Below are 10,915 nucleotides of genomic sequence, written 5' to 3'. Positions count from 1 at the left end.
GGAAGAAAAAAGAAGAATGGGGAGAAAAAGAAGAAAGAGAGAGAGGCAAAAAACGAAGGGAAGAAAAAGAGGGGAGAAAGAGGGAAAAAGGGAAGGGAAATGTTTATGGAGAGAATGATAGTAGGTTGTGTGATAAGGAAATGCCAGAAAGGTGAGATAATTTAATACTCTTTAGTTGTTGTTATTATAAGCAACACCCGTGAAAAAGTAAGGAGAGAGATAATATGATGCTTACTTGTGTTTTAATAAAGACAAGTTGTTCACGGGTATGTAAAAGATAGAAAACCCCAGAGGGACTAGTGCTATAATGAAAAAAACAAGATAACATTAGAGACTAATTACTAAGGTCCCTGTTCTGATAGTATAGGGCTGTTTTAAGATAATCGTCGATTACTTGCCTATTTTATGATTCCTCGTTTATTAGGATGGATCTACTGTAGGTTAGATCTAGATGGATATCTGATGTAGATGTGAACGAACGAGACTTCTCTTATTAGGATAATGTTTATATAAAATGATAAAAATCTGTGAATGAGGAATAAAAAGGAAATAATGAAAGAAAAAGGGGTATAAAAAAAAATAGTATGGTATTAGTAGTGGAAAACGATAATTTTAAATACATGTGGATATTTTATAAAGCACATTATTTGTAAGCTTTTCGTTTGTCAAAGTATTAAATGACGAAAAGCTTAATTGATATGAAAAGTACATAACCAGTGATAGGTTTTTAATATTCTAAGGAATGTAGATTCCTTTATAAAATTAAAATGGAAAATGCGCATTTAATGGTGCATAGCAAACATGAACTTTTAATGGGTCATGAAGCTATTATTATGAAAATATATCTGAGAGGATCTCGCTAGATTAAGTTGAGTGACTATTTATCTAATCTTTGTTATACTAACGTTTCAGTGTGATTTTACCTCCAAAATTAGGTACGTTGCGTGTTGGAGTATGTTTAAAGTCAGCACAGCCAAGCCGATGTCGGTAGATGAGTATTGTGAGGCTGATGCAACTAAAAAACGAGCATGAAAAATTTAGGTGGAAAGGAGGGGGGTTTACAGTAAATTACTTTCCAAGAAAACAGAATAATGAACAATTCGTTTACTATTGCTTACCAGTGATGGTTACAGCAATCTGGTTGAAAAAAAGATAAAAAACCAACACAGAGGGTAATGAATATATGGCATACAAAAGTGAAGTGGGTCTAAAGTGGAAAGGGGGCACAAAGTAGGTGATAATGTCACTCACCGGATTACGATAGAAATCTCAATTGCAAACGGTCCGCACCAAGAGTGTTCACGAAGTGCATGGTACCAGTGGCGGCACATTAACGTTAGCAAGGTCACCAGGTATATCCATATCTGGATGATTGGCTGGTCAAGGGCCCATTGTATCAGGACACTCAAGAATGTTTGGAAAGTTGCATGAACCTTTTGGTATCCCTGGGTTTAAAGATAAACGTAGAAAAATCCTCTCTAGTTCCGTCCAGACTCTCCAGAAGGCGTACCCATCGGAGGAGCGCATCCAGAAAATCTTGAAACTGAGTTCTAAGTTGTGAAAAAGAAAGTCATCTTCAGAGGATATTCAAGTCCATGCTGGGTATGCTTTCATCCTGCATCCCTCTAGTTCCGAATTGCCGCCTTCACATGAGGCATCTTCAAGAACTTCTCGACCTAGAATGGGTGCAACATAAAGGATCTTTCGAAGATCTGATAGTCATCAATCCTCTGATAAAGAAAGCACTGTCATGGTGGGGGATAAGATTTGTTTCTTCAGAAGGCCTACTCTTCGAGCCCCAATCTCACAGTTATGTAATGAAAACGGACGTCTCCCTACAGAGATCTTCAAGACCTGGAAATATAAGGCCATTGTAACAAACAGGACGCAAAGCTGCACATCAACCTGTTAGAACTAAAAGCAGTGTTTTTAGGCCTACAAGCATTTCTGCCCAGGATTCAAAATTCCCCAATCCTAGTTAGAATGGACAGTACGACAACTGTGTTTTATCTGCTAAAACAAGGAGGAACGAGATCGAAACCCTTATCTGCACAAGCACAAGAAATCTGGCAGTGACTTCTAAAGCACAATATCACTCTGCAAGTTCAGCATGTCCCAGGAATTCGCAACACAGGAGCAGACTCGCTAAGCAGAACGACAACCCTGTCACGAATGGGAACTGGATCAAGGGCAACTACTGCAAATATTTTGCCTCTGGGGCACCCCAGGATTAGACCTGTTTGCCACTCGAAACAACAAAAAATGCAAGCAGTTTGCCAGCTGATTCCCTCAATGAGGCTCATGGGGGAATGCTCTTCACCTTCGCTGGACAGGGATGTTTGCGTATGCATTTCCACCTTTCCCTTTGATTCTAAAGGTACTCAGGAAAATGATATTGGAACCATATCACTTGATCCTCATAGCCCCGGCATGGCCAAGACAGTTCTGGTTCTCGGAGCTTCTACAGATGTCGGCGTCTCCCCGGGTGCAGTTTCCCTGATGCACGATCTGATTTCAATGAACAAAGGTCAGGTGCTTCATCCCCAATTGGACTCACTAAATGTATTAGCCTGGAACCTCATGAGCACAAATTCAAATCTCTGAATATCCCTCTGGAATGCCGAGATATTCTCTCTCACTCTCAGTTTCCACCAATAGGACATATGCTGCAAAGTGGAAAAGGTTTTGTCAATGGTGTTTGGATCAATCTTTGCACCCCTTGCTGTCATCTCCAGAACAAATTCTTCCATATCTTTTGAATTTAGCCGAAGCAGGGCTTTCGCACGCATCTGTGAAGGTGCATCTTGCGGCAATCTCAAGATATCGCAGAAGACCAACTCAGCCTTCTGTTTGGTCTCAGAGAGTGATAAAAGAATTCATGAAGGGCCTTTTTAGGGTGTTCCCTCCAATTAAACGTCCGTCAGTGCCTTGGCAGCTTAACACAGTCTTAACACAGCTGGTGAAGTCACCTTTCGAACCGATTCACAAAGCTGACCTGAAGTTCGTATCATGGAAGGTGGCTTTACTCCTGGCACTGACGTCAGCCAGAAGAGTCAGTGAGATTCAGGCTTTTTCTATAGCAGAACCTTTTTCACAGTTCAAAGCAGACAGAGTAATCCTTAGAATGAATCCAAAATTCATTCCAAAAGTTCCAACGTCTTTTCACCTCAATGAACCTATTGTTTTACCTTCATATTTTAAAGACCCATCTTCTACAGCAGAAAGATCTCTTCACATATTGGATATCAAAAGATGTCTAAAATTGTATATAGACAGAACAAAATCCTTTAGAAAAACAAATCAACTGTTAATCGCTTTCGCTGCCCGCAGGAAAGGTTTGCCATTATCTAGATCTAGTATTTCCAGATGGATAGCCTCAGCTATTACTTTCTGTCACAAAAAGGCTGGAAGGCCTCTACCCTCGACAGTTCGAGCTCATTCAACAAGAAAGATGGCGACATCTGCCGCATTGTTCGCGGGAGTATCTCTCCTGAACATTTGCAGAGTGGCAACGTGGACAAATGTCCATTCATTTACCAGACACTACTGTCTTGACCCAGCTTGGAAAATGGATTCACCGTTGGGACAAGCGATTCAGCGCAGACTGTTTCTTTACTGTATTATCATACATTTGAAAGAATGTTGTTTTTTCTAGGAGTGATAAAATGTGTGATTTAATGATGTAAATTTCATAACATGTTTATGCTTATAGATGGTACTGTTGACTGTTGTACATGCTGAGACACACAATCCACTCTATAATCTAGAAGATCTGGTAGTCTTGAAAGAGACACGATTTGATCCTTAGGAAATAGAAGTTTCTACCCGTGAAACGCTTTTTATGGAGGAGATACTGCTCTCTATTCTGATATAAGCATGTGAATCTATGAAAGATTCAATACTGGAGAAGAAACAAGTTACTTACCTGTGCACTGTGGTTCTCCAGTATTGATATCTTTCATAGATTCACATGCGGCCCGCCCGCCTCCCCGTTTCTAGGGTAGAACACTATTACATCCTGATGCTTCCTTGGCTCACACTAGGGCTGGAGATCTGAGGTTTGGTGGCTCTGCTGGGGATTGTGATCTCAGGGCTGGCATCTCATTCGTCGGTATTTCGACCATATAATGATGGTATTGGGTTATTAAGTATAATGCGTTTGTATGGTTTTAGTGCAGTTTTTTCTTTATACTGCTATTTATTTTCTATACCGTGAGACTCCCACCATGACGACGGGGAAGATACAAGCATGTGAATCTATGAAAGATATAAATACTGGAGCTCCACAGTGTACAGGTAAGTAACTTGTTTCATTATGTACATGTTTGGTATTTAATAAATATTTTTTTTTGCAATTTTGATATATGTAAGTTAAAATAGAAAGTAAGTAAATAAAGATATTTGTATTTGATTTTTCAATTTATATTTATTGAGAAAATCAAGAAAAGAAATTTAGTACACTTTATTTTATGTACAATATTTTGGTGCCGATTCCAATCCTGTAAAACCCGGGTACGAATGGTCATACGGAGCGTATTCTCCGTACGACTCGTACCCGGGAAATGCACCTTACAAACCAGCAAGTACGATTCGTACAGAAATACCATTTCCGTACGAATCGTAAAAAACTACGTGCGATGAAAAAATACCCACAATTCCAATCTGGGACATCGCGTACGTGACGTCCGGACGGAGTCAGGCAGCGTTCTACAAACCAGCAAGTACGATTCGTGCCTACGCACGGATCATTTTTTATGGCAGCCAAAAACTCCCGGGAAATTGAGGACGACGCGAAGAAGGAGCTGCGGGATGCGACGGACAGCCATAGACCCCATTCTATGTGTCATCCCCGCCCTCCTAGCCTACGACCTGGTGCACCGAAACTGCCGCGCATGCCGCAGAAGGTCAGCACAACACCCAGGGGCAAAGGGGGGCGAGGGGCAGGAAACATAACCTCCACCTAATTTGTAAAATACCATATACTGTCCATACATTACCTCCAGGGTCTGGTCACTTCGGGGGGCGTGTCCACCAATCCCCGCATAACGTCACCGCTACAATGGTGGTACGGGCCGTACCCACGCCCTCAGAGCATGGGTACGGCCCGTACCACCAATGTAGTGGTGATGTAGGGGTGCGCGTGGTACGGGCCGTACCCACGCTCTGAGGGCGTGGGTACAGCGCGTACACCTACATCACCACTACAATGGTGGTACGGGCCGTACCCACGCTCTGAGGGCGTGGTTACGGCACGTACCACCATTGTAGTGGTGATGTAGGGGTACGCACCGTACCCACGCCCTGAGAGCGTGGGTATGGCCTGTACCACTATTGTAGTGGTGATGTAGGTGTACGTGCCGTACCCACGCCCTTAGAGCGTGGGTACGGCCCGTACCACCATTGTAGTGGTGATGTAGGGGTACGCATGTTACGGGCCGTACCCATGCTCTGAGGGCGTGGGTACGGCGCGTACACCTACATCACCACTACAATGGTGGTACGGGCCATACCCACGCCCTCAGAGTGGGGGTACGGACCGCATCACCCGTACCTCTAGGGCACCAGTACATTAGTGAAACAAGGCGTACACACACCACAAATGTTGGCGTAGGGCCTGGCGCAGCATATAACCAGTATATTGGGGTGTGTACATGGCCAGGACAGCAGTGTACAGCACCAAGGGTGCATGGGTGTCTGCCAAGGAGTCCCAGCAGTGGACATAGACATGTGAGGGGTGGGTCCCTATCACTCCCAGCAGTGCCCAGAGATATGAGGGGTGGGTGCATATCACTACCAGCAGTGCCCAGACATATGAGGGGTGGGTGCAGAGGACTGCCAGCAGTGGACAGACATATGAGGGGTGGGTGCCTATCACTCCCAGCAGTGGACAGAGACATGTGAGGGGTGGGTGCATATTACTACCAGCAGTGGACATAGACATGTGAGGGGTGGGTGCAGAGGACTCCCAGCAGTGGACAGACACATGAGGGGTGGGTGCCTATCACTCCCAGCAGTGCCCAGAGATATGAGGGGTGGGTGCATATCACTACCAGCAGTGCCCAGACATATGAGGGGTGGGTGCAGAGGACTCCCAGCAGTGGACAGACATATGAGGGGTGGGTGCCTATCACTCCCAGCAGTGGACAGAGACATGTGAGGGGTGTGTGCATATCACTACCAGCAGTGGACAGAGACATATGAGGGGTGGGTGCAGAGGTCTCCCAGCAGTGGACAGACATATGAGGGGTGGGTGCCTATCACTCCCAGCAGTGGACAGAGACATGTGAGGGGTGGGTGCATATCACTACCAGCAGTGGACAGAGATATGGGGGTGGGTGCAGAGGACTCCCAGCAGTGCCCAGAGATATGAGGGGTGGGTGCATATCACTACCAGCAGTGTCCAGACATATGAGGGGTGGGTGCAGAGGACTCCCAGCAGTGAACAGACATATGAGGGGTGGGTGCCTATCACTCCCAGCAGTGGACAGAGACATGTGAGGGGTGGGTGCAGAGGACTCCCAGCAGTGGACAGACATATGAGGGGTGGGTGCCTATCACTCCCAGCAGTGCCCAGAGATATGAGGGGTGGGTGCATATCACTACCCGCAGTGCCCAGACATATGAAGGGTGGGTGCAGAGGACTCCCAGCAGTGGACAGACATATGAGGGGTGGGTGCCTATCACTCCCAGCAGTGGACAGAGACATGTGAGGGGTGGGTGCATATCACTACCAGCAGTGGACAGAGACATATGAGGGGTGGGTGCAGAGGACTCCCAGCAATGGACAGACATATGAGGGGTGGGTGCCTATCACTACCAGCAGTGGACAGAGATATGGGGGGTGGGTGCAGAGGACTCCCAGCAGTGGACAGACATATGAGGGGTGGGTGCCTATCACTCCCAGCAGTGGACAGAGACATGTGAGGGGTGGGTGCAGAGGACTCCCAGCAGTGGACAGACATATGAGGGGTGGGTGCATTTCACTACCAGCAGTGCCCAGACATATGAGGGGTGGGTGCAGAGGACTCCCAGCAGTGGACAGACATATGAGGGGTGGGTGCAGAGGACTCCCAGCAGTGGACAGACATATGAGGGGTGGGTGCCTATCACTCCCAGCAGTGGACAGAGACATGTGAGGGGTGGGTGCATATCACTACCAGCAGTGGACAGAGATATGGCGGTGGGTGCAGAGGACTCCCAGCAGTAGACAGGCATATGAGGGGTGGGTGCCTATCACTCCCAGCAGTGGACAGAGACATGTGAGGGGTGGGTGCATATCACTACCAGCAGTGGACAGAGACATGTGAGGGGTGGGTGCCCATCACTCCCAGCAGTGGACAGAGACATGTGAGGGGTGGGTGCCTATCACTCCCAGCAGTGGACAGAGACATATGAGGGGTGGGTGCCTATCACTACCAGCAGTGGACAGAGATATGGGGGTGGGTGCAGAGGACTCCCAGCAGTGGACAGAGTCATGGGGTTGTGTACATCATGATCAGATGAGCACAACTCCATGGGTGTATGTACGCATCCCTAATGTTCAACTATGTTCATAGTGCCATAACAACACATCACTGACAGCAATGTCCCATTACCATGAGGATGGATGTCCTTCCCCCGCTGCATGACACAACACATGTGGGTGTGAGGACAAATGACACATGCATACCCACCCCTGGCGGATGCAGCACAATACACACACAGAGATCATGCCACAAGACTGTATACTCATGTCAATGCCCACTACACTAAGAGAGCCAAAGGGAACACACACTGTCACGCACATCCCAAGTCTGATAGGAATGTACAGGTGCTGGGAAAGCCACCAAGATGTTGCCTCTCATGGACGGAATAGGCTGGACTTCCCACAGATACAATTCCCACAATTGTCAGTCTTGTGCTCAAATACCATGCAGAACAAGTACCAAATGTGTGCTATGCTGCGATAACACACATGCATAGTGCGGAAAATGCTGAATGTCGCCATTAAGGCATGACAACATACTCAATACACAAGTACAGTGACTAGCAAGGATGGCGCAGAGGATGCAGCCGGAGACATTGCTGAGCAGGCATGGCCATAGTTGAAGGGATCCATCACCAACAAAGGAAATGTAGACACAGGTCAGCACAACAAAAGTGCAACTCCCTGCAGGGTAGATGTCAGGTGCCACAGAGGAAGGAACAGTCCTTGGGACAATGTCTCCAAACACAAATAGCACACACGACCAAATATACTTTGCAGAGACATTGTGATGGCGCGCAGATACCATGGTCCACCCCATTAGCATGAGACTACAACTTTTTCCTGAAACATAACACATTACCACCACCCCAACTCCGGGACTATCAGCACCCACATCAATACCTGAAATGCAAATGTGTTCAAACTGAAAAGAAAATGCTTTATTCAGCATTAAATGAAAATGTAGTTAACAACACTATTTACAAAGGCACATGGCCAGTCCAGATCTGAAGTCCTTGGGGGGGACACATGGCTGCCAGGTCGTCCAGCGTCTCCCATTCACCCGAAGAAAACAAAGCCTCAAAGGAGGGGGGGGGGTCAGAGTGATGGGGTGCAGCGCTACTGGGGGAGGAGGGGACAGGGGGGGGACTCAACTCCCCTACCCATGGAGTGCCGTTCCCGTTTGCGGGCTGGAGAGACAGAGGGGCTGAGGCCCAGCACAGCCAAGTGGGCCTCTTTTTCTGGATGTGTGGTAGGGGAGAAGAGGGGAGTGCCTTTGGAGGGACTGGTTAGTGCGCCATGTGGCCTTGGACTGTGGCTGTATGTATGCCTGTGTGCCCCAGACCCAGTGGGTGTGCCCTCATTCCCCTGAGTGTGCGTGCCAGGAGGAGTGCGCTTGCCCTTACGTGGTGGTGTGCTGCCTGTGTCTGGTGGGGTGCGTGCTTGTGAATGTCTGTGTGTGCTTGGGACAGGTATGGGAGTGGGAAGTGTGGATGGGGCAGGGGTAGGGGGGGACGAAGCGCTGCAGGAGACTCACTGCTGCCGTCAGTGAAGAGTCCATGGACCTCAGCAACATCCGTTGGTCAGACATCGCTGATGACATGCCCTCCATGTACGACACCATCTGTGTCATCATTCGGGTGTGGCCGTGGAGGACATTCAGCAGCGATGTCCGCCCAACCTTGCAACTGCCGCAGAATGTCCACAGACTCTGCAGTGAGGGCAGCAGGGGGGACAGAGGCAGGGGGTGCGGTGCCTGGCCCAAAGGAGACATGGTGTTGCCTAGCACGGACAGAAGGGACCGGAGCAACTGGGAGGGCGGTGATGGGAATGAAGGGGGCGGTGACAGATGTAGTGCTGCTGCCAGGTGTCGTAGCAGCCTCCGCCCCCTGGAGGAGTTCAGCATCGGACCCGTCTGCGTCGTAGTCAGTGTTGTCACTAGACAGGTCCTCCGCCTGACTCCCCTCGCCCTCCGTGCCACTTGCTCCCGCAGACTCCGCAGCAGTGGGGGCAGCGGTGCTGGATCCCTCCTCCACGTCCGTGCAGGTCTCTCCCTCGGTGTCCTCCGACGGTGCTGTGGGCAAGGTGAAGAGACAGAAAATAATCAGTCACCTGTATACAACAGACACATGAGTCCCAATAAAAATGTCACAGTGCATATCAGGAAATGCATCATGAGTAACATCTAGAATAGTCCGCACATATGTAACCCTGCACTCCCCAGTTGGTTGACCCACCATGACACTTGGAAACAATGGAGATCATGACACAACAGCAAATAACTTGATATTGATTTATACTGAGAAGCTAGTGTCTGGGGACAGTTGAGCACAGCAAGAATATGAATCCATGCCACCTCTTGTTCACTGTGAACGAAACAGTATTGGTGCACCCCAGGCCAAATAACACACCTCAATACTGAAGGTGTCCCCACACTCTGAGACCTGTGAGTACTTAGGAAACCATAGCCAAAAACATTGCAATCCCTTGGGACTCACAACACTTTACACAATGTACATGTTTAGAATGTGTGAATGTGCCACTTCGTGAACAGAAGACACATCTGCCCGTATGACAGAAGTCATACAATGATGTGCACACAAAAATACATTAACACAGTCATTATATGAGCTGGCAGCCGAATTCTAAAAAGCCACTGTAAATAAGAAATGGGGTATCAGTAAGTACATATACATGGCACCACGGTGGTCTGGATGACTTGACACTCGTAAGTTTGTATCATCAACAACCAAGGACTTACACACATGCGAACACACTGTGTGAACATGGATATGTATATTCAGAAAACAAGTGGTAATCAAACTGTGCCTTCCAGTGAAATGTGCCTGCGTGTCCACGGAAAGTGTAAAAGTACTTTCTATTGCACTTCCCTGGGAGACATCTGTCATGCAGGCACATTATTGTCCTTCACAACCAACTAGCAAAAAGAAGCATATGAAAAATGGAGACATGTTGACAAGTGTAGTGAGTGCCAAGGTACAATACTTATTGACTAAAAACTTGAATCATGCCACCTGTCACATGGACATCCGTACCATGATGACACAGTTGGCAACACATCTGACCCACTGCCTGTCATGTGGAGTGGCACACATGTCCAAACACAGGACAATGCATTAGCTAATGGGCCTGCAATGTGTCGGGATAAGGAGCACCTGCACTGAGGAGACACCCTCATGGCAAGAAAGAATGTCCACACAGATGTCAGCACACACAGACCAAACTACGTAGCATCTCGCCCACACACTGGTGGCAAGAATGGATGAGCATGAGCCATGTATTTCCATTTTTGACACATGCTGCAAAGCACAAACATTAAACCCAGCACAACATGACTGGGTCACTGCATGTTGAGTGTCTGTCCAGACAATTATCACACACAGGTCAGACCCGGCAAGGAGACATAAGGTTTGGACATGTAGGCCTTGC

The 10,915-nt window shown here is 47.7% G+C and overlaps 1 long non-coding RNA gene across 1 annotated transcript; it reads right to left on the bottom strand.

Annotated features, from left to right (window-relative positions):
- Positions 1-398: 398 nt before the first annotated feature.
- Positions 399-1,285, bottom strand: LOC146834770 (uncharacterized). The gene is made up of 4 exons (XR_014960337.1): positions 1,252-1,285; positions 1,119-1,137; positions 924-1,015; positions 399-525 (listed from the first exon to the last, which is right to left on the bottom strand). It is a non-coding gene; the product is annotated as an uncharacterized LOC146834770 (long non-coding RNA).
- Between the last annotated feature and the right edge of the window lie 9,630 nt (positions 1,286-10,915).

The sequence above is a fragment of the Triturus cristatus genome, chromosome 4_2 (assembly GCF_964204655.1).
Source record: "Triturus cristatus chromosome 4_2, aTriCri1.1, whole genome shotgun sequence".
Classification (NCBI taxonomy): Eukaryota; Metazoa; Chordata; class Amphibia; order Caudata; family Salamandridae; genus Triturus; species Triturus cristatus.
This window is presented reverse-complemented; position numbering and strand designations above follow the sequence as displayed.